Genomic DNA, 24,920 nt, shown 5'->3' on the forward strand with positions numbered 1-24,920 from the left:
TCCCTCTGTCCCTCTAGCCACCTAGGCAATATTCAGCCATGTCACTGGGGGCTCTTTCAACAAATTTCAAAGCATGAAATTCACACGAATTTGACAAACTAGATTGTAAACCAAGGTTGTCTCACTCATTTACAGCTGCTGAATGGGCTTTCCAATGCTATGAACACTTTGCTACTGCTAGTTACTGAGGCTGTGAATGATTACTGTTTATCTTGTATGCAGCTGAGCTTTTCAGGTATCACTGATAGTGTCTCTTGCATTGCAGAGTTTTTTCACCTTTTTATTATTTTGTTCTCCATATACATACCATACACTTAAAAAATCCATTTTATGCACTTGATGAAAAGCCCATAAAAGCATATATCTTTAAGATGCCACAAGACTCCTTTTTTGCTTTCACTGTAGCACACTATTACCCACCTCGAATATGTTCCAATAGGTGAGGTACCTGCATTCCCCACAGTTGTAACTATCACACCAACATTATGATCTAGCAATCTTAAGATACCAGTGGGATTGATGGCAGCTAAATATGTCTGCTTCTAAACAAATAATAGTTAATGAGGCCATGTAAAACAACAGCTTCATTACACTTTACCCGAATGCCACAACATTTTGACTTTGTGACAAACTCATGCAATGTAAGGCCAAGGCGTACTGAAGCACTAATCTATGTAGCATTAGATATCATTTTAATTGATCCTGGTGTATTCTACTACCCCTAGCCATTACTGTTCTCTTTATATTGCCAGGTTATAATACTTTGGTAAAAGAAAAAGCCACAAGTGTTGGAGTTTACCTTCTGTGATACCCAGAAGTTGTATCAGAGTTGAGATACCAGACCAAATTATCCTATATCCCTTCAGCTTTCTGACTCTGTTTCAAGTCCTTCCAACTTCCCTTGCCTATCAACTTCTACCTTGCCTAGCCATTTCTACCTGTGAGAGCTATGTAACATTTTGTCCCAGTCCTACATTTTCCATTTCTCAATCTCTCTTCATTATCATCTATCATCCATTGTTTTCTATATCTATCTTGTAGCTCACTCATTTTACACTATTTTACTTAAGTATCTTTCCTCTTGACCATCATCTCTTGCATTATATTTCCACTTCACATCCTAAACCCTGCCTTTATGTGCTATGGGGTTTCTTTCTTTAGAGCTTCTTTGTTTATTAGCCCCTGTTGTCCTCAGCCCCCTATCTCCTCAGCCCCTTTCCCCACACTCCCCTCTATACTACTTCTTGCCTCATCATCCTTCCACTAAATATCTGTTCTGCAATTTCATTCAACCATTTGACTCTGGTCTCTCTGCCCCTTCATTTCCAGGCCTTCTGGGACCCTTTTCCAGTTCTCAGCCAGCTCACAAGGTACCTTCTTGCCACAGGGCCTAATTGACTACTTTGCCATCCCTTAGAAAAGATGGATTGCAGACAACCTGACAGCTCGGCTATTCAAATGGTTCATGAATATTTTAAATTATAACACCATCTCTGCTAACCTGTGTCAGATGTTTCATCACCACAAGTGCTATACAATTTAGAAGTTCTGGAAGAATATAATGGAATGGGGTTTTTAAAAAGTTTGTTAAATGAAGGAACAGCTATGCTAAGAGATATAGAACTAAGCATGTTCTTTTATTCTGATTCTAGACATCACAGTTTCTTGCTTTTCATATAATTATGACAGATAGAGGAGAAAATCCTGAATACTTACAGGCACAGAAGCATTTGTAGGACAAAACTGCTTCCATGATTTATGAAAAGCATGTTGTTGACTGAAGATCAGCATGGTCAAATTGCCTGAGTTTAAGACTCATGGACAACAACTACAGGATGCAGAACTATAGCTGGCAGTACATGTCAACTTTCAGAAAGGAAAAGGAAAATGTCCAAATTTGTTATAAACAGAAGTTAAAAACTCACAAAAAAACACATCCAAAACCATCACAGTTAAGAAAACTATGTCAGCTGAATCTAACAAAGTACTTGGGGAAAGGGAGTTCATTTTGTTTCCTTTGATACCATCACATTATACTTTGACATTCATAGGACAGCTTTTAACACAGAAGACCAACTAAAATACATTTGTAATAGACAGGAAAGACAGAGCCCATATTGGTTCAAGTCATACTTATACAACTTCACTTGCTTTTTATTAACTGCTCCTGGCAGCCCTCCCTACAGAGCCCAAGTTCACCACAGTCTGTTGCAAGGTTAGAACTATGAAAATGTCAGGGTCACTAAACAGCTTGCGCCAGGCATTACACAGCCAAAGTTTCTTCTTGAAAATCTACCAAATTTGTATGACTCAGTCACTCTCAACTATTGCAAGAACATCTGATGTCAACAAAACCAAGTTTCTCACCTTCATGAGGACACTAATTGTCCTGCATTTCATTGATGGGTGAACAGTTGCACTGCACAAGCCTTATAATGCTGCATATGTTCACAAATAATCATAACCTATTCTCATGAATATTATCAAGCAAGTGATAACTTTCCAGAGAGCAGGATTTAACAAACCTTCAACTGGAACTTTGCTTCTCTTTGGTTCTTGGCACTATCCCCGTCTCCACAGTTGTTACACCATGCTGTCATGGCCTATGAGATTTAATCCATGAGCCTTGTGGCATGAGGCTAGGACTAGTGATGGGCATGGACCAGACCAGGACCCAATTTTTCCATGGACTGAGGGCCAAGTTCATGGTCCAGGAGCCTGATCCATGCCATTCTATCGAGATGAACCTTCTGCAACCCTCCCAGGAGGTTCATAAGGACTTTGTTGGCGGAGCTTGCAAAAGCTACTCGGAAGTGGGTGAAGTCATTGCTTGGCCTTCAAGCTAGGCAGCTTTGCAAAAGCCATTTAAAGGGAACACATTCATTCCCCTCTTCAGCCACAGAAGGGTACAGAGGAGTACAACCAGAGTATCTGCAACTGAAAAACAGGATTAACCCTCTTTAGCCAGGTCTGGTTTAAGTGCTAGAAGCATGCTTTTCTTCTTTTACCTGAAGAATAAAGCAATATCTTCTGGATGCTACGTTTCAGCCCCGGGAACTAACTTGAAGGCCTTTAGGACAGGTACGCTTAGTCAGCAAATTTAATGGATGACCCTGAGTGCACCACCCCCTGGCTAACATTGTAAAGAAAAATTGGGAAGTGGTTCTCCCATATTCAGTTCAACACTCTAACAATACCAGTGGTGTCAAAAAAGCTCAAATCTGATCTCTGATTCCTTTTCCAGGTCTGTTGATGCAGCCACACCATAGCTTGCTTTTTCCCCAGCTCCCTCAGTGGCTCTTTGCTTCCTGCCTCCCTCCCCCCTGCCTCTCTCTCTCACACACAGGCACACAGTGGCTGTTTCCTGTGGAAAGATACAAAGACAAGCCCCTCTCTCACGTGAATGCACACACGTAGAGCTTCTGTGTCCATCTCCTGAGTTGCTCTTCCTCTTTTAGGGAGTCCCACAGCAAATTTAAGAGCAACAACATTTTATTCCAGGTATAAGCTTTTGAATGCAAGCACACTTCTTCTGAGGTAGGGAAGGAGAGAGGGAGGGAGGATGGATTTTTCTGACAAACACAATTTCCATTCAGGAAATTATTTTTGCTTAAAGTTTTTTTTAAAGACTGGATTTCTCTGTTCCCATATGGATTTATTTTCTTCCAAAAAGACCCTGATTTCAGATGCCAAATGATAATACCACACATTACTAATGAGACGAAAACTAGCTCTCCAGGAGGATGCACTGCCTTAAGCTTCATTATCAATTGCAATTCAGCGGTCTCTCTAATTTCCCTTTGAAATTCCTTTGTAAGAGCACTGCTACTTTTAGGTCAGCAACTGAATGTTGTGGTTTCTAATGTCAGACTTATGTCCATTTATTCTTTGCATTCTCACGGAATGAATCCTTCTGGATGGAACTGAGACCTAGGTTTCCTGTCACATTACCAATGCTACTATCTCCATACCTACTACCCCTCTACATATCACGCTTAATCCAAACAAGTCTGCTATTGTCATTCAGCATTTGAATCACCTTTATAAAGTTTATTTCTCTGGTAGCTGGTTTTCTATTTTATGGCATGCACGGCCTGGCCCAACAAAGTGACATTTATGTTAGATCCATCCCTCATAACAAATGACTTTAACACCTCTGCACTATACCATACTGGCTCATCTAGCAGCACAAAGACTAAAATTTACTCATCAAGGTGTCATGGGATTCCTGTTTATTTTAGCAATCCTAAAGTATCATACAACACAATCATTATTGTCCCTTACTCGAGTAGGGCTTAGGAAGCTGTTACTCAAAATTAGTGACTTCTGTAAAGAAGAATCTCTAAGTCAGGGGTGTCAAACATGTGGCCTGGGGGCTGAATCAGGCCTTCAGAGGGCTCCTATCAGCCCCCCACGCAACTGGCTGTCATCTGCTTCCTTCTCCCTCTCTCTTGCTTCCTTCTGCATCACAGTTTGCTTTGCACAGCTTGCTCAATTGCACAGGAGCTACAGAACAAAGTCTCTATTCTCTCCATTGGCTGAGGCTCCTCCCTTGGGGAGGAAGGGGTGCAGGGATAGCTTGCTTTGCCAGGCTCTCTCAATTGCACAGCAGAGCTACTGAGCCAAGCCTCTCTTAATTATGTTAGCTGAGGCTCCTCCCCCTCCTGGTCCTCCAGGGAAGGAAGGAAAGAGCCAAAGCTTCCTTTGCCCAGTTCCCTGAGTCCCATGGGAGAGATAAAAAGAAAGCACCTTTCAGACAAATGAGTGCTAATATTTTAAGCATATTTCTACTACCTAATCTTAAATAGGTACACACATGGCCCAGCCCGACATGGCTCAGCCCAACAGGGCTACATTTATGTCAGATCCATCCCTCATAACAAATGAGTTTGACACCCCAGCTCCAAGTGTTAAGTAGACCAAGACAAAGGCAACAGGTAAACCCCCTCCCCAAATTCCAGTGGTCTATTGACAGTACTCCTATGGATCGACATAGGAATTTCATGTATCTTGAAGTTATCTTCTGTGAAACACTGTGGAAGGCCTATTTGGAAATTGTAAAAGCCACAGTTCCTAAAATTCTATTGCACCAATGGAGGCATTTGGACTGATCTCACCCTGAAATAGTATCAGAGCAAGGCCATAGCCCAACTTCTACATCAAGCAGAAATTTGGGCTGGAATGATGTACTAATCAACAACCTGGAGATTGTTCAATTAAAAAAAACAACAACCAGGATCTGCCTAAGGACATTTGAGTTGCCTTGATGCAGGTTGAACTTGGCCTTTCTTTGGTAAGAGCCCAGGTACATGTTGCTTTAATTAATGTTTGGTGTACCAGAGGAAAGTGTGAGCCTCCCATCTCTCAAAGCAATGCTTCACCCTTATCCAGAATGATAGCACTGCTAAAATACCTCTGAACTTGAGAGAGCATTTCCAGCCAGGTCATTTATTTGTATTGGGAAACAGAACAGTGTTGCCATGAAAACCACCTTGTTGAGTATGAATTTTACTTTGCATGCACAATATGCTCTTCTAGACCCTGGCTTCCTCTGTAACAATAGCAATGAAAGTAAATGCACCATTTCAATAAAAAGCAGTGATTTATACAGTCAAGCATAAACCTTGGATAACATCCACAAATATAGTCACAAAGCTGCCTGTTCCCTCAACCTCAACTAATGAGGCATGTTTTTCAGATAAGTTCACTTAGCATTTGCCATCACTGGAACTTGGCCACCAAAATAATAACTCCCAAAATATTTTAAAGAAATATTCTGCAGCATTGTCTTCTAAAGAAATCCTAACACATTTAAACCACTTGTGACTTGTCTTCACAGAAAGACTGAGAGAGGTGCTGTTCCAAAGATTTCAATCTAATTGAATTTAAATTTCCTAAGTATTAATGACTAATTAAGTTAAGATCCCAGAGGAAGTGCTTCTTGCCTATATACAACTAACATCTCTTTGATATTAGTATAGTACAATATCTCCCTAACTAAACACCCTAAGGAATTTTGCACTTTTGTGTAGAAGAGTGGTGTCTACATAAAGCATCAAATTATACTGTAGCTGCATACCATAGGAGATCATTTAAACAATAAAGAAATGTCTTAAGTACAGGATTTTTTTTTTTATTTTAAAAGTCTATACCAGGGGTGGCCAAAGAAAGAGCCACATAGAATAAACATCAGATGTCTGAGAGCCACAAAACATGAATACCAGATATTTGCGAGCCTCAACAAAGCAAGGGAGGGAAAGCGAGGGTGAAAGCGGGATGGAAAGAAGAAGAGAAGGCAAATGGAAGTGGACGGAGGGGAGGGAAAAGTGGAAAGAAAGCAACTTTAACTTTAAATGTCTTCTCCGAGCTGCCAGGTGGCTTGTTTTGGAAGGGATTTAGAAAGTCAAATGCTTTCTCCAAGCTGACCAACAGGGTGGTGGGGGCTTCAAGAGCCACACAATGTGTGTGAAAGAGCCACACGTGGCTCCCGAGCCACAGTTTGGCCACCCCTGGTCTATACTGTATATTCTGAGCTGATTATAGCTATCGACAACCACACTACAACAGACACACCACCAGGCATAATGGATCTTCTGTCCATTCTCATGATTTCTCCTACATCTTCCTCCACTATGTTACAGTTATCCACTTCACCCAGATGTATGACTGTGCAAAGGATCACTAATCTGAAAATAAGGCTGTCCACTTTCTATATGCCCCAGACTTCATGAAATCTGAAAGGAATCGACTTTCACTGCTGGAGGTCATGCAAACACATAAAGGAATACTGGCAAATGGTAATAGAACAGATATATGACATAACTTCCTATATAATACCTTTTTCTGCAGAGTTGATGCTGTTAAATCTTTGGACTGACAATAAAACTCCAACAGCTAGGAAAGAGTTGACAGCCTTTCTATGTGCTGCAGCCAGGCTAGTGTTGGCCCGCTCCTGGAAACAGACATATATACCCATATTCACTGACTGATTGAAAAAAGTTGGTGAGATCTATTTGATGGCCAAAATAGCTTCAAATGTTCACGAGATTGAGAAAGGCCCTTTTATATCTAATTTTGAATTGGTTTGGTTTCCTTTTGTTACCTTTATTACCAACCAAATGCACACCCCTTGGCTTTCTGATTTAGCAAAAACTATTATTCTCCTTTAGGGGAGGGAGGATACAGGAGAAAGTAAACTGCGAGAGAAAGGAACAGAATGATATCTTACTTCTGTTTCATACAGCATCTAAACAAGAGAGTGACTGAGAAAATCCTTGTTGTTCTTAAAGATATTATGTATAGATAATTGTTTCATGAACATGTTCATTATTATTGTCAATTTTCATATTGTTGTACTGCTGGTTTTCTCTTATACTTGCATTGTGTAATTATCACCCACTGTCGCAACTGTTGTTTTTTTCTAATGAGAAATAAATAAAAATATATTTTTAAAAAAAATCTGAAAGGAAAGTCTCGATCTGCATCCCCTATTGCATGAGTATGTAATCTAGGACAGCAAACCACAGATCTCCATCACAGACCCAGCCTCTTGAAGCTCCCTTTCAAAGAAAACTTGAAAGAAATTGACATTCTGGTCTTTCAGAAATCATACAAAATCACCCCATAGGAAAACTTTCTACTTTGTGGCATGATTTGCCATTCTCCTGCCACTTCTCATACCTTTACTGTCCAGATATTCTAACAGAGAAGGGGCCAGTTACCTTCATGAAGGTTTTAGCACTGTGAGATCCCATTCACTGGCCTCCATGTCCCAAAAGACTATGGTAACCTTAAGTCCACCAGGGATATGCCAAAGATTGGAGCCCAGGCCCCTAAGTCATGGCAGGGCATGACAGGATAATGCCCCCACAGTCATGAGCAATGCCCCACTACCCAGAAACCTAACCCCAAAGGGTCTTTTCTTACCTTCCAGGCCAGCTTGTGTGGGAGTACCTGGCGTGCTTGTTCACCTTGCAATTTCTTGCTGCAGGAGGAGAGCTGGCCAGTGTGCTCTCCATTCTACAGAGAAGAGCACATACCAGTCAGTTCTCTACCAGAGCAGATGGCTGAGTGAGGCAGGCTTCCTCTCTGTAGTGCTCCTGCACCAGGGGAGGAGTCATGTAACTAAGCCACTGCAACCTCCTTGCCCACCCACTCACTGCCCTGGTACTTGGCTGCCAAGTAGAAAGCCAGTTGGCAAGCACTCTCTACTGCAGAGTGGGGAGCGCACAGGCTGGCTCTCCTCCTATAGTGAGACAATATGAAGTGAACAAGCTCTTCTAAACCCACTCCCGCACAAGCCGACCTGGAAAGTTAGAAAGGACCCTTTGGGGGCAGAGTTGTGGGTGGTGGGGTGTTGCTACTGTTACTTAATTAGATCACTAATCTAATCAGTGATTGAATTAAGTTCCCCATTCCCCACTCACCTGCCCCAACAGCTGGATTCAGTGAAGGGCATGTCCCACCTCCCAGAGGACACACTGTCCATCCTGAGATTGCTGATGACACGCATCATTGGCAGCCCCCCCCAAAAAAGCACCCTTCAGGAAATCCGAGTGCTCCTGGGCAAATTTCACTTGCAGGGCTGTGTTCCCTGGGTGCACATCTTTGGAGCTCTGGGTGCGAGCCACTTCTGGGGCCACATCACCTCACCATAACCGTTACTGAGAGGCGCTGCCTGATAAGAATGGAGTACCCCAGTGCAAATAAAGAGAGAGGGTCTACTACTTCTGTTAAACAAAATGGAGTCCGACCAAAAATAGGCCAAGAAAACACTCCATCTAAACAGGTGGAGTGGACTCAGAAGAGAGCTTGTTTTGGTTGGCGCCTGAAGTCTGTCTCTCAGCATTGTCTTACCGATTCCCCCTCCAGCGCCTCCGCCCAAACAGGATGCATAACATGGGAACTGCGGTTAAGTACTACTCTCACTCTGATCTTATGCTACTTGCCAATTGTCTCTTCCTCCAGCCTATCACCTCTACCTTGCTAACTCCAATCAAACACATGATTTGATTGATCCTACCCTTAAAAATCTTTGATCCCTTTCCGAGTGTCAGCCAAAAATCGGTAACAAATTATTCAATCGCTCCGAGCTTATCCTAGCAAAATGTGTGAAGTTTCCCAACTTAGCCACCAATGGAACATCAAAGCCCCTTGGTAACTAATGACCCCCATCCGTCAAACCCCTATATAAAGTGGGTCAAAAACCCACCTCAGTGTGCATTCTGTAGGGCGCCATTTGCAGTCTGTACCACCCATTACTCCTGTAATTGGGTCTATAAGACGCGTTACGCTGGTCATTCGCATTCCTCTCCGTGTACTTTCCATTGAACCGACGTCTCCTCTTCTGGATCAGGTGAATATTACCCGCTTCAACAACCCTTGAAATCCTCTATCTATAACCTCTATTTTCTTAGTCTCTTGAATGCTTGTATATAGATCTGCGGGTGTGTGTGTAAATCCTTTTGCTACATATCCTAAGTAAACACTATAAAAATACAATTGCTTGGACTATTCTTGGCTGAAAACCCAAACTCCATATCATTGAAAGAAAAGATCCTCGCTCCTAAATTTGCTCTACCTAGTCTCTTAGCTAATTTCCCCATCAAAATTAAGAGACTTAAAAGCATTGCCTGTAACAAAACATCAGGATCATCCATGGCATAAGGGAGGACTTATGCGTCTGGGCCAGCTTTCTGTCCAGTTTCAATGGTGTAGCTATCTGACAAATGCCATCCATTTTGGGGGACTCTCTACAAATTCACACTGATGTGTCTAGCAGTCTGTGGTTTGGCCTTCCATTTGTAGCATTAGGGATGGCCTTCTTTGCTGGATGTGGTCATAGGAGTGTTGGCAGTTTGGGCATTGGGGGGTGGCTGTGTAAACATGTCTTGGGAGTGGAGCCCTCTGCAGCATGCCCAGCTTGGGGATGGCTGGATGACTCTCACCACCAGGTGGCAAGAGAACCACGCAGCAGCCATCACTCACATGGTTCCCTAGAAAGCCACTACATCATGTATCCTACCCTGGCAGATGGGCTGCAAAAATCTGGGTCATTGGTCGGTAGGCGGATCGCCTGATACAGGATCCATCCCCATGCAACACCAATGCACTGTATTCAATAAAAGCTGTGGCTTGTTTCTTCCCAACGTACTAGAGTTCTGGATTCCATTCTTCTATTGCCACCTTTCCCCCCTCCTCCCCCGAGTTTGCTTCTAGGTCTGCAAAAAACCCCCACCTATAATGTATTTCTCCAATCTATTTTTCTGTGACATTTTTATGCCACCCCTCACTCCAAAGTGTTCAGGGTAGTGTACATGACTCATTTCTTCCTATCTTATCCTCCCAATAAAATTAGACTTAGTCCAAGGTGAACCAGAAAGTTTCATGGCTAAGCTATGAATTGAAACCAGGTCTTGCCAATCCTGGTCTGATTACTCTGAACAATACAGAACACTGGATCTCTGCTGGCACCAAAACCACACAAAGATCCGTAGTGACAAATGTTGGTTCACTTATGCTTTCATTCACTGACCAATGCATGCTTTAAAATGGTGTTGCTGCTTACAGCCTGCCAGCCTGTAATAAATCCTAGCACCAAAAAAACCCCCCCAAAACAAAAAGACACCTGGTAGCTTAAATTATGTTTTATCACTTGCCCTCGTTTCCGGAAGATCTTGCTAATCATAACAAATGGCAAAACAGATTTTCATTGCATAAAAGGCTATGAGGAACCAACCAGAACTACATGAGCAACTGACTTGAACGTATATTTTTTATCCAGTTCTGCAAAGGTGAAGCACTGGTGTCTCAATCAGCCACATTCTGCAGCCTGTGTTCCAGATCAGCTATGATAAAAGCAAAATTGCTTAAATTAAGGATCTCTGATGATGGTACACTGGCAAAATTGGTTTTGTTATACTGCAGTGTAATTACCACATCTCCCCCCTCCCCCACACACATTCTTCCAGCTGCAAATTCTCTAGGGATTTTGTTTTCCATATTTTATCTCTAAATTAGCTCATGGTGAATCATTATTCATCCTACCAGTGACCGACAGAAATTAATGAATTACTGATTTCCATCCTGACACTCCCCATGATACTTATAATGGAAACAAAGGAAATTGTAGCTTCAGCTTTTGTTATTTTTAATAAATTCTCCAAAGAGAATTTTGTGTGAATAAAAATTATCTGATTGACAACATCAGAGATCAACTGTCTTCGCTGAATGACTACATCATGAGTAGCAAAGCTTTCTTTCTTTATGCTTTCTTGATGGACTCAAGCTTGGACTTTCTACAATTTCCCTTTATAATGTTGCAATGGGATCAGTAAGCTCATGTTCCTTAAGAGGATGATGGTATTAAAATTCTAAAGCCTAGCTAGCATTTAGACATATGAAGTGATTATGCCAGATATAGAGCTAGATTTTCAAGCCATGCATTGGCTATTAAAATTGCTTTGGTGAAAAATCCATTCTGCAAAGAAACATGTAAGACTAGTGGGATAGCAGAATGCATATATTCCACAGAATGTTCTCAAACACTGAGAAATGGTCCATGTTCTCTTAAATTCCCTCAGATTTCTGATTCTTGAATCACACATTTTCCCCTCCCCCCCCCCCAAAAAAAGTCTGCTGATGTTCAAATGTCCAGCATCTCAAAACCAGGAATACTTAGTGCAGTCCAGCAAAGGACTTACCATGAACCCACACAGCAGTACCAGAAGCAGAAGAGGCAGTATTAATGCTATGCTTGAGGTTAATAAAAACTCTCTGCTTTTCAAAGGAGGTGCAAGGGACTTTAGTCAAAATGTCTGCAGCTTCTCAAGATTTAAATTATACATTATAATAGACATATATTGCCTACAATGCATACCCAAGTTTAGACTAGGGTCTACTAGAAAAAAATTGTTTATAACTGACACATGTAATGTAACGCATTAAGTTGCAGACATCTTAATATATATGATATTCTGCGGAATCTTACTGCAAACAACTTGTAATCAAAATAGCTTAGCTCTTCTTTACACAAATATCACGATTTGACTGATTTGACTGCTTCTGACTGGCAAACTACCCGAACAGCCATGTTAAAGATTAAAGTCTTAATTCTTCAGTAACACGCAAACTGCATTTCAGATCAGGGCACCATGGGGAGAGAACAGGGGGTTTAACTCTTCAACACCAGTAGCGGGGGTAACACCAGAAATGCAGGGGCACATTGCTGTTCGCACTTTACACTAAAAAGATGGATCCTTTCAAAATCTTATCTTCCTTCTGTTAAAGAACCAAGAACTCTCTGTGTATGAAACTGTCCTTTGCACATGTCCTCTCTGTCCTCTACAAATGTTCAGCTAAAGCCAGGGTTGTGTGCGCTTGCTGTACACTTGATGAATGAAGATCTGTGATCTTTATGTCCATTTTGCCAATGAGCCCCATCTTTAACTAGGCATGTAGATAAGCCCAGTTGTCTGATTTAAAACAAAAGGTGGAATAATTAAATTGCTGCAAGTGAGGCTAAAGGCAGGAAACGTATTTCAAGAATGGAAATCTGGCCATGGTTCCACACAGCATGTAGCCCAATTCCTGGCCCCTGTGCTTATTGCCACTTCCAACAACTATGACTCCATATTCCCTGCCACTCAAGTGTCTACTTAGCTCCAGGCTAGCTGTTTCTCCCAGTTAAAAGAGTCAGCATCTACTGCTTTCCTATTCTGCCCCAACCATCATTTTTTCTCATTCATGGAAGACAATCTATTCTTGTCAAGCAATGGCTGGAGTTTATATTCTTAAGACAGTCCTTCATAGGACTGTAGAGGATATGTGAAGGCACTGTTTTATTTCTATATTTATTTTATTCGAGCTTTTTACTTTACACAACCCCAGAATCTCAGTGTTAACTGATTGGTTACTTTTCCTGCAATGATTTTTATTTCTTATAGCCTGCTCTGTTCATTGACGAGAGAGAGAGAGAGAGAGAGAGAGAGAGAGGAGAGAACAGCTGTTCCATAGTTAAGTGTTTCAAAGAAATACCCAATGAAATGTGAATTTCTGATCTATCGCAGAGCAAAGGGAATATACCCAGGGGCTTTTGTGGCTGCAATAAAAGATCAAAAGGCCAAATAGCTTTTTGATCTTGGGAAGGTTGGCTTCATAGATATCAACCTTAGCAAAAGCCATTCTGATAGCTTGGTAAAATAATTATCAAAGTCACTATAAAGCAAAGTCTGCCTGTTCCGAACCACACAGTAGCCAATAGCCACAAAATCTGAAGGGACTCCAGCACATCAGAACAAAATGAAAAAACTTCAGGAAAGGCACAAAATTTGCACATAAAGGGATTCATTTCATTTCTTTCTTCTTCTTTCTGTTTTGCCATTACCCTGGCCCTGAATGCTAAACCCATACTGGCTTTCCAGTAACCATTAAGTCTTCTTTTGTGTCTTGGGACACAGCCTTACCAAGGTACCATAATAAAAACCCATTTGTACTTCAGAGGTATGTTGTTCATGCTTTGGGGTTTTGTCAAATGAATTAGGGAGGCCTTTTCTATTGTATTTATACATTCAGAACTGTCTACAACTTTGGGAAGTTCTTGATCTCACAACAAAGAGGAAAGTCCTCAACATACTGCATACTTCTGCAATAACGCAAGTTTTTTGTTTTTCTTTTGGCCCTGGCATGATTGTTCCCTGCAAACCAGGAAAGAGAATTGCATAGATGTGTCCACTGTGATTCTCAGCACATTTTACCACCTCTTCATGGTGCTCTTTCACAAGACTACCTTCTTATCAGTGGAGAAACAAGGTGTGAGGGACTGCATTTTTAAAAGCTTCATTGTTGTCCAAACAGAGTAAAGGACTGTGAAGGGTTAACTCTACAAAGAAAGAGAGTTTTGAGTTTTGAGTGATTGCTCCAAGCAATCTGATTGGTTAGTACCAGCTGAGTAAAGAAAGATTTGAGAGCTGCATGCTGAGATTCAGTCAGATTTCTGCCTTAACTGAGAAGAGACATGTACTGAGACTATCTGAAAATAGCGCTGAAAGAAAAAGAGTTAAATGCTGACAGAGTCAGATTTCTACCTTGACTGAATGCAGTCTGAATTCAACATTAGCCAAGAGCAGTTTGAACACAGACAGAGAACTGGGGGAAATTTGGCAATTCAGCCAAAAGAAAACTGATAGATCTAGAGAGGGAAAAGATTCCCTACTCAGTTGTATGAAGAGAGTTATCTCTGAGAAGTACAGAATTCCCTGGTCTGGTGTGATTAGAAACTGCCTGTAGAGACCTTAAAAGTCAGTGAACAACCAAAGAAGAGAACTGGTGTTCCAAAGAGAAGGGGTTTGGATACAGGGAAGAGGGTACCTCTCTTCTGGGCACTAAAAAGAGTCAGTGATTATACAAATAAAGTGAATGTTTGGGGAAACACTGGAACAAAAGCCTCTCAATAGAAAGATGCAAGTAACTGTGAATAATTTAAGAACCTCTCATTAGCCTGATATATAAGAACAAAATGCTGTGCTTGTACTAGTTTTTCCTCAGTAATTTCAACCCCTGATTTCATTTGATCTTTCCCTTTGATGTTAAATAAAACCTTTCATTATTTTTGAATGTTAAAAGTGCCACAAGTGCCATTTTCAAGGATTTTAGTTAAAGGGTGATCCTACCCCTTTCCTGAGCAAATAGCCAAAGTATATCTTATTGACAGCGTGGGAGAGCCAAAGTTTCTTCAGGTGAGAAGAAAACACCTTATCAGGGCTGCTCACTCAGTGAAGGAACAAAAAAATGGAGGGAAAATTCTGCTTCTGAGGGAGAGAAGAGGATGGGGTGCATCAAACAATGCCACTATCTTATCGTCTTTTCTGGAAACCATTATTTTTTAAAAGTATTCTACAAATTTAAATTGTTTTTAAAATTGCTTGGCAAGCTCCTGAATCTTTTAAATAACTGTAAGACAAGAAAGAACAAGAAGCAAATGACAATTAGTTGCCTACACACATAGATATTTCAGGACTGCAGGCATTGATCCTCCAGTCATGCCCAGCTTTATGAGTTATTTCATGGCCTGTATTTAATTCTGCAGCATGAAACACAGGTCACATACAGGGATTCCTGGAGCAGTAGGATAAAACACCAATGCAGAGCATGAAATATGCAGCCTAGATTACTGTGATTAAAAATTCATGAGGTATGCTGCAAATAGCAGGAAAAGAAAATGTTCAGTGATGGCACAATAGAAACAAAAATCTGAAAAATATATACAGCATTCAAGTTAAGGGTCACAGTTCATATGTAAAGCAGTCTCCAAGACAAAAGAAAGAGCTGCAATCACTCTGCTGTGTTCTTATTTATTTTACCAAAAAGATTTCCAAACCTGGCTATGCAGCAAACATTTCTTTCAAATGTGGTTAGCCAAAGACATTCCCTCTTTGTTATTTCCCACATGATCTGCCATTACCTAACAGCTTTATTTACTCTGTCAACTTCAGTCAACCCAAGTAGAATGTTTTACTGAGCAACTAATGGACATGTGCTCTTCATTATATAAAGATTAACCAGTGCTGGAAGTGTCATGAAGTACCAGATTTTTAAATCTAGGTCTCAGTATGTGAATGGTAGCCAACATGACTAGTTTTTTTTTTCTTGTGGATCACAGATAGGAGCTGACTAAATATTTCATATAAAAATGTTTTTACTTGAATTTTTATGTCTTTCAGGAATAGCCAATCCTCTTAGAATATCTATATACAGAAAAATGTTTTATATCAAATCTGTAAAATGTTGCTGAGACAGGATGGAATTATGGGAGCAGGAATGGATGGGAGAGATGGAAGATTGGTTTCCTGCCTACCTCACCACCCACCTAGCACCTTCTCAGCAGTTATTCATGGAGGCTATTTTTGGGAATAAAGCCAGGGGAATGATGCTTTTCTATTCCCTCTTATCTTCTTTCCCATGTCAAATGCTACACTGAAATTTTATTCAGTGGGTGTAGATTTCAAATCATTTGTTAAAATTATGAGCAGGACAACAGATCTAGTTGCATAGAGGGAACAGACATCTGAAATGCCTTTTCAAATGGAAGTCTCAAGACTTGGGGATAGCCTTCAAAGCTGAATTTCAGAGGATGGAGTAAGGCCAGTATTGCTTGTTGTGGGCAAAAAAAGTGCTGGAAATTATAACCTCTGTGGTGGGAAGCTGCTGGGAAAATGGCCAGGGCACTGAGGGAAAGGCATGGAGACCTAACATTTTGTTTCTTCTAACTAACACAGATGTTGCTGAGTTGTGAAAGGCTTGCAGTGACCTAGTGTCTGACACTTTGCAGCAGTTGGTATTTTCTGCAGGAATTCTGTAACTGCACTACTTAACCAATGGCTTTTCAGCCGATCAAGATCAACTACAAAATCTCATATTTTTTTCAAATCAAAGTATTTTTAATTATGTATTTGCCTCCTCACCTATTCATTATAATAAGAATACCCTTAGGCTTTCTTGTTCTGCAATTTTTGCCATGATAGGTAAAAAAAGATTAATTGTTTCTGAATAGCCACATCAAAAACCAGAACAAGTCCATAGTTTGTTTTCCGAACTAATCTTGATAAAGAATGCCGCTAAAGGAAAGACATATTGAAAATCAAATTACCTCTTATTGTTTTCTGTCAATTGTACCTGAACACAAAACAACGTTCTAAAGACCGGAGATTCAAAACCCCCTAACATGAATAAAAATACTAACATCTGTCAGCAACAAAATTTCATATAGGACACTGCAAAAGGCTTTAATTTAAGCTTTCAACTGTATTGCATGAACAGAATTAAAGGGGAAATAACACTATCCTTATCATTTTGTTCTGCACTAGGCGGGTATATTAATGGCAATATGTTTGGAAGGTTCATTAAAGAGCTGCTAACAGATACTAAAGAAAAGCTATCATTTTGTTTTAGTAAGAGACAGAATGTGCCCAAGAATTGGAAAACAAATTGTTTTTTCTTTTCCCAACTTTTTGGCAGACACTCAAGATGCAGAAAGAATTTTGGCCATCATAAGAGAGAATGATTGTGGTGGCTGAAGAAAGTCATAGCTTAAGCAAGAACAGTGAGCATTTCTTATTCTGCAGTGCTGCCACAATGCGACCTACAACAACATCTGTGCCAACGCACTTCAATAGTGTTGCAGCAATGCCCCACTACCCCAAGTGCAAAATAGATGTCAGAGTTCTGTGGACGTACACTCAGCTGCAGGCATGCTGCAATGTCAGCAATATCAACTCTTCTCAATCTAAGCTTGCAAAGAGCACTAACACTGCACTTCAATATCTAACACCCTCCAGACATGTCAGCTTATTTTATTTTAAAGGATAGCTAATTTACACTGGCTAGAAAAGACATACTCTCTTGCAGCTTGATAAGCAAAACAATACCATTCGGTAAATTCCTTTATAATAAGTGCTACAGAGGAAAATAAAAAGAGAACAGAGAGAATGATTACCAATATTCCATTTGTTTAACCCTCTTCTGCCCTCTCTAAGCTTCCCAATAACAGCTTCCCAAGGTTTTGAATGGATAATATTACATTGAGCTATACTTTTCAGGAAAGACATGATAAGGTAAAACTCTGTGTGTATGAAAAGTTTAGAACTGAGTATAGCAAGATCTGTTAATTCAATTAAGTCTTTCCAAATTCATCCCTCCCCCAGCATCAAATGTAGACACAAACCCAAAGACAGGCATATACACACACATAAAAAGCTGCTTATATGGAAGTGAATATTTGACTGGACTGACTTCCTGGAAAGGAAGGTCTGCAACACCTCATCTAATCTATCAAGAGCTTGCCAAAGGAGAACCCCTCTTCCTTCAGTTCACAGTCCAACTGCCAGTTTACTAGGCAGGGAGGATGTCAGAGAGCTGCATTGTTGGGCAGCTACTAAGGCTAAGTGCCCCAGGAGGGCCTATTGCACTGAAGTACACAACATGTATACAGAAAGTACACAACATGCATAGGGAAAAGGGCAGGATATGTGAAAAACAAGTATGTTTATTTCCTTTAAATGACCTTACATGTCATCACAGAAATGGATGAATGGCAAGGCAATCTGGAAGGGAAGCACATGCATTAATCTGGTATACCACACACTATTCTTCTTCAGTACTATGAAGCAGGGAAGGTTTCTCAGCAACCGCCCCAAACTTAATGAAACGGAGTTTCTTATACCCTATCCTATCACCAATTGTGCCCTGTAAATATTATTCCTCCTTCAAAGCACAGACTGAGCAGCTGGTTGTGAAAGTGTTAAAAACAGACACTATAAGGGACACCAGCATTTGCAGGGAGAATAGTGGGGGAAAGGAGGGGGGAAATGGCCAGAGATTCTCTCCCAGAGAAATAAAACCTGTATCTCTAACACCGTGATGCTGAAATGACCTCACACAACCACAGATAGGGCAGTGTTAAAACTGGTATAACGGAGACGGGAAATGAAGGGAAACTATTCCCATTAGTCCCGTTAAGCGATCTGTTTGCCTTGGTGCTGCTCCTGCTTCCCCTTCCTATTTCAGGAGAACATGACTGAGGGAAATGCTGCATCTCTTGTCAGAATTTACTCTCAGTGATATGGTGTTGCATACTATAGGCCCTACTTGCAAGTGATACTCAATGCTATCATAGCACAAATATTATTGTTCATATAAACACCATCAGCATGCAAGGGATTTTACAAAGTAACAAATAAAGGTAAGTCCTACCCTCAGGAGCTCATAGCCTAACATTCTACAGGAGGAGGAGCAATGGGGGAGAAGGGAGGGCAATGGTGTGACCGTGAATAACAGTAGAGTATGTATTCGGGTCACTGGGAAGAAAATGGAAGATTCTGTTCACTTACCGTGAAGTCTTCCTTCTCGGTGGTCCCAGAGTGGGTCAGTCCTGACCTATGGCAATATAGCTCCCCCTCTCCATAGGCAGGGCCAGCAAAGCAAGTTCCTTCCGGGGGGGTGCTATTCCCCTTAACTTTCAGTTCGTCTTCAAGCCAGTTGACTCCCAACTAGAAACTAAAAAACAAACTGCAACCGAGGGAAGAACACCACAGTAATATCTGTTGTCCCCTCCCAGACCCAGAATCAAGGAAGCATACACAGAATCATCCAACTTCCTTTATTCACAATGGTGGAACTGGACAGTTTGGTACAACCAAATCAGAACGCCCGTAACCAATAACTCCCCATGTGCAATTACATGGTCCACAGTAACCTCAGCAGAAAGACAAATGCCCGAACTCCCGGGCCTCCCAGTGTATTGATGCAAAGACTGAGTCAATTCCAAACCGGGCGGGGAGGACTGACCCACTCTGGGACCACCAAGAAGGAAGACTTCACGGTAAGTGAACAGAATCTTCTGTTCTTCAGTGGTCCCAGTAGTGGGTCAGTCCTGACCTATGGGACTTATAACAGAAGTTCCCAAGGGTGGGCCCACTCAGTCCTTTGGATCAAATAGCAGCCTGCAACACCCTCCTACCGAATGCTGCCTCAGCTGAAGTGAGCTTATCAATACGGTAGTGCTTCGTAAAGGAATGAACGGAGCGCCAAGTGGCCACTCTGCACACCACCTCCATAGGGGGGAAAGCTCTGTAAGCTGTAGAAGTGGCTGCTCCTCTTAAGGAGTGAGCTGTGATGCCTGATGGAGGCTCCAATCCCCTGGCCTTATACACCTCGATGATGTAGCCTCGCAACCATCTACTAATTGTAGATTTAGAAATGGCTTTACCCAGGGCTCTGGCACTAAAAGAAACAAATAAGGAATCAGAGGACTTTAGAGGCTTAGTTCTGTCCAGGTAAAAGCTTAAGGCTCTGCGAATGTCTAAACAGTGCCATAGTCTCTCCTTTTCGTGCTGCGGATTGGGACAAAAGGAAGGAAGAATAAGCTCTTCCAACCTATGAAACAGTGAATTAACTTTTGGGACAAAGGCCGGGTCAGGTCTCAAGACCACCTTATCTCGGTGGAAAACACAAAGATCTTTGTGTATAGACAATGCCTTAATCTCAGACACCCTGCGTGCCGAAGTAATCCCCACCAGGAAAATCGTTTTAAAAGTAAGCATCTTTAAACTGCATGAAACCATAGGCTCAAAAGGCTTGTGACTTAATGCCTCAAGCACTACATTCAAATTCCAAGAAGGGAACCTGTGTGCCTATGGTGGATTAAGGAGAGACACCCCTCTTAAAAAGCGTTTGATGTGTGACTGTTTGGACAGCAACTTGCCCTTCCTATCACCTCTCACCGCTGAAATGGTCGCTACCTGCCTTCGGATGCCTGATGGAGGCTCCAATCCCCTGGCCTTATACACCTCGATGATGTAGCCTCGCAACCATCTACTAATTGTAGATTTAGAAATGGCTTTACCCAGGGCTCTGGCACTAAAAGAAGTCCCTTCTCCAAACCCGCCTGAAGAAAGGCTAGCACGTCTGCTATTTTAGCAGCCATTGGGTCTGCACTGTTCTCCTGACACCAGGATACAAAGGTCTGCCAAGTGGCATTGTACACTCTATTAGTAGACATTCGTCTAGAGGCCAGCATGGTATCCACAACCCCTTCTTGGTACCCCAACTCAGTCACTTGCCTCCGTTCAACTTCCATGCTGTGAATCTTAGCATCTCCAGTCGTGGACACAGCACCTCTCCCTATAGCAGAAGATCCTTCCTTAGCGGAAGTATCCAGGATACGGCTACCCTGAGACGCATCAACTCCTGGAACCAGACCCTTCAGGTCAAAAAGGTGCTATTACTATTACCTCTGCCCCCAAGTCCTGTACCCTGAGCAAGAACCTCTGCAGCACCTGCACTGAGGGAAAGGCATAAAGAAGAGTCTTGGGCCACTCTGCGTGCAATGCATCTGTGCTCATGGCCTTTGATTTTTTGTTCTTGACAGGAAGTGTGGAACTTGATGGTTTAGTTCCAACGCAAACAAGTCCACCTTTGGAAACCTGAACCTCTGGCAAACTTGACGGAAGACCATCTTGTTCAGCGACCACTCCGCTGGATCCAGGGTCTGACGGCTGAGCCAGTCCGCTAACACGTTGTCCTTTCCCGCAACGTGTGTCGCCTTCAGGGACAGAAGATTTGTCTCCGCCCAGTCCATCAGCAGAGTTGCCTCTCGCTGCAAGAATTTCGATCGCGTCCCCCCTTGCTTGTTCACAAAGGTTTTTGCCGTCATATTGTCCATTTGGACTAGAACATGTTGACCTTTCACTATGTCTGAAAGGTGGAGCAGAGCTAGTCTGATTTCCCTCAGTTCCAGGACATTTATATTGTTGGAGGTCTCCTGACCAGACCAGCGCCCTTGAACCATCTGTCCTTTTGCATGTGCCCCCCAGCCAAACAAGCTGGCATCTGTCGTCACAACTGTTTGAATTGGTTCTCACAGAGCCTGTCCGGCTTGGAACTGCTGTGGCGACAACCACCATTGCAAGGCCACTTTCACCCGTTTAGGCACTCCTACCTGGAGCGGCTTCCTCTGAGCAATGGCTGTCTGGAAGGGACGCAGGAAGAACTGGATTTATTTATTTATTTATTTATTAAAAATAATGTATGGGAACGTGCCCATTGCACAAGGTCCTGGCACGAGACTAAGAGACCCACCAATTTTGCTAGAGTCATCACTAGCGTCGTTTTGGCCTGCAACACTGAATGGATCAGTTGTGTCAGTTTCGCTTGTCTTTCCTGGATGAGGAAGACTCTGTCTTCCCTGATATCGATCTGCACCCCCAGGTGAAGGATGGATTGAGCCGGTGTGAGGGAACTCTTCTCCCGATTTATGACAAACCCGTGGGAGGATAGAATATCCATTGTCTCCTCCAGGGCCGCCTTCATCTGCGTAAATAATGGTGCCTTGACTAGGCTGTTGTCCAGGTAAGGAAACAATGACACTCCCCTGAGATGCAGGGCTGCCACTAAAGTCACCAGTATCTTTGTGAAGACTCTGGGTGAGGACTTTAAGCCGAATGGCAATGCCTTGTATTGGTAGTGGCTGCCGTCATAAGAAAACAGCAGCACCCTTGCCGAATTGGTATGTGTAAATAGGCCTCGGATAGATCTATCGATGCCAGAAAGTCCCCTTTTTGTAGGGCTAGGAGGATCGACCGCAAGGATTGCATCCGAAACTTCTTTGTCTCCACCTTTCTGTTGAGCCATTTCAGATCTAAGATTGATCTCACATCCCCATTCTTTTTTGGGATGATGAAGAAGATCGAGTAGACACCCTGGGTCCTCTCCTCCTCCAGCACCGGTTGTATAGCCCCTATCTCAAGGAGATGGAGGATGGCTGATAGCAAAAGCTGATGTTTTTGAGGAGACTTGTTCCTGAGAACTTCCAGGAATCTGTCCCGTGGAACTGTCTTGAATTCTATACTGTAGCCCTTGGACACCGTCTCCACCACCTATCTGTCTGTTACTGTCTGTCACCACACTTCGGCAAAGTGTTGGAGACGGCCCCCTATAGCCCTTGGGGGACTTTTCCGGGCATAGTCAGGTGATATTGCCTTTCCTCGGGCCTTTGGAGGACTGCCCTTTGGTATTGAAAGATAAAGATCTGGAACTGCGGGGCTTCTGTTGCCATCTTCCCCTATAAGAATTGGAGTAATTCACTTGGAGTCCCTCCTTTGATCCCAAAAGGGCTGGAAGCGTCTCTTATCTCTGTCCCGCTTTTTGGATGGAAGAAACTTCTTCTTATCCTTGTCCTCCACCAGGTAGCGCTCTAGGCCTTGGCCGAAGACTAAATCGCCTTTAAAAGGGATGGCTGCTACTTTGGCTCTTGCAGGCGGATCTGTGTCCCAGTTTCGCAGCCAAGTGTTCTGTCGGGCCGTCATGCTTGAGGCTATGGCTCTTGCAGATTGTTGCATAGCGTCCAGAGTAGCGTCCGCTGCAAAGGCCACAGACAAGGCAATCTTCTTTAGCTCATCTTTAACTTCCTTGGGCAAGTCTTGTTCCGCCTTGGCCAATTCTGAAGCCCACGAATAAATGGCTCTGACAGCCAAAGAAGCCGACACTGATGTCTGCAAAGAGGTGACTGAAGCTTCAAAATCCCTTCGTAGGGCTTGTTCAATCCTTTTATCCGTGGGGTCCTTTGGTGTGCCATCGGCATTCAATGGTAGTATGGAAGAGGAGGCGAGGCTGTTAACTGGGTCATCCACTCTGGGCAGCTTGAGCCGTTTCATGGCCTTTGGAAAAAGAGTGTAAAACTTGGAAAAAATTGAATGGGTCGCCTTTGGTTTGGCTGGGTGTTTCCATTCTGCCTTCATAATGGAGAAAAACTCTGCTGGCAGTGGTACCAGCTGTGGCTTAGATCTGGCCTTAGGAATAGTTTTCTCTGACCCCATTGGGAAATCTGTTTCCACTTCCTCTTTAAGTTTAGGGTCATAACTCAGTTCCAAGGCTCTGATAATTTTAGGGAAGAGCCGTGAATAAATGTCAGGGGGAAACAACCTATTCTGAGATGGTTGAATTATCTCCACCTCTTCCTCAGAAAGCTCCCCTTCTTCCTTTGAGGAAAATAGTTCTGAGTCCTCAGAGTCTTCCCCTAGCTTAGATGCTTGAAAACTTTCCAAATCTATGTGTCTCTTCTTTCTCTGGGAAGGGGCAGTCTCAACTTCCTCCTCTACCAGATGCTTAGTCTTTTTTGTGCATTTTTTTAGACTTCAGCTTGGGGGTCTGACTAGGATCTTCTTTGCTAGACTGTACTTCTTTTTTAACTATCTGTTGGATCCAGGCAAAAAGATTTGCCTTGGACTCTGTTGCAGATAAATCCACTATTGGGCTTTCTGTCTGGTCCTCTTGACAGGGGGAGTCAGACAAGTCCAAATCACATATAGCTGTGTCCTTGGCCTTGGGGAATTCAGATGGGGTAACCATTTTGAAGTGCCCAGAATACTGTAAAAAGAGAAGACACAAAATGGCCACTTTTCCTGCCTAAATTTTCCTTCCCCTTCCACACCCTGTAGGCCCTGTTCATGCCTTGCTACTGGGTTGTGGGACTCCCTTTCATTCTATGGACCTCCTCTTCGCCTGGTCTTCCTTTATGGAAGTAATCAGCCTCTGGACTAGTGCTGTTGTGCCTTTTGGAAAAACTCTATCACTAGGGGCCCTTTAGGCTCAGTTATGCCAGCGAGAGGAAGGGTTGGGCGGGGGGGGCAGACTATTCATTAAGTCCTCCCCCAGGCAACCTTGCACAGGCCACCCTACTTTCCCCCGTTCCTGAACTTCCTCCTCCTCCATGGATCTCTGGGACCCTACCTGTTCCTCGGGAGGAAGGAGGAGTTTGTCGCTGTCCTGTCCGCCCTGTGCACGCTGCCGGGTCTGGACAGAGGCTCGGGATGTCTGCAGGGCCACCGACGCGTGTGCTGCTGTCTCCGCCCCGGTCGTCTGCAGTCTCTGCCGCTCGCCACTGTGTTCAGGGAGGTGTGGAGAAAACTGCAGCCACGTTCCTGGGTCTCCCGGCTTCTGCCAGACTCCAGGAAGCTTCAGGTGCCCCTTTCCTTGTCGCTTCTGCGGTCTTATTATTATTATTAATGTTTTTATTTTATTTTTTTGCAAAGTTGAGCTGAAGCTCAGCTGGCACATCCTGCTCTGGAGGCAGGGCCAAGCAAAACTGAAAGTTAAGGGGAATAGCACCCCCTCCTGGAAGGAACTTGCTTTGCTGGCCCTGCCTATGGAGAGGAGGAGCTATATTCCAATAGGTCAGGACTGACCCACTACTGGGACCACTGGAGAACTGGTGTATACATGAAGTAAACAAATAATTCAATAAATGCTTTTATCCTACTACTCAGTCTGCTCATTTATGAATGGAATTTACCTGGTATCTAAACTTAGAACCAGCATTTTGCTACAAAATAAGCTCATTTCTTGTGCTGTTGCTTCGATGAAAGCTA

At 42.8% G+C, this 24,920-nt stretch overlaps 1 protein-coding gene across 3 annotated transcripts in view; it reads right to left on the minus strand.

The window, feature by feature from the left end:
* RPTOR (regulatory associated protein of MTOR complex 1) overlaps positions 1-24,920 on the minus strand; it is a 538,471-nt gene that overhangs the window by 248,808 nt on the left and 264,743 nt on the right. The gene's annotated exons all lie outside the window — the stretch shown is intronic.

The sequence above is a fragment of the Heteronotia binoei genome, chromosome 13 (genome assembly GCF_032191835.1).
Source record: "Heteronotia binoei isolate CCM8104 ecotype False Entrance Well chromosome 13, APGP_CSIRO_Hbin_v1, whole genome shotgun sequence".
Classification (NCBI taxonomy): domain Eukaryota; kingdom Metazoa; phylum Chordata; class Lepidosauria; order Squamata; family Gekkonidae; genus Heteronotia; species Heteronotia binoei.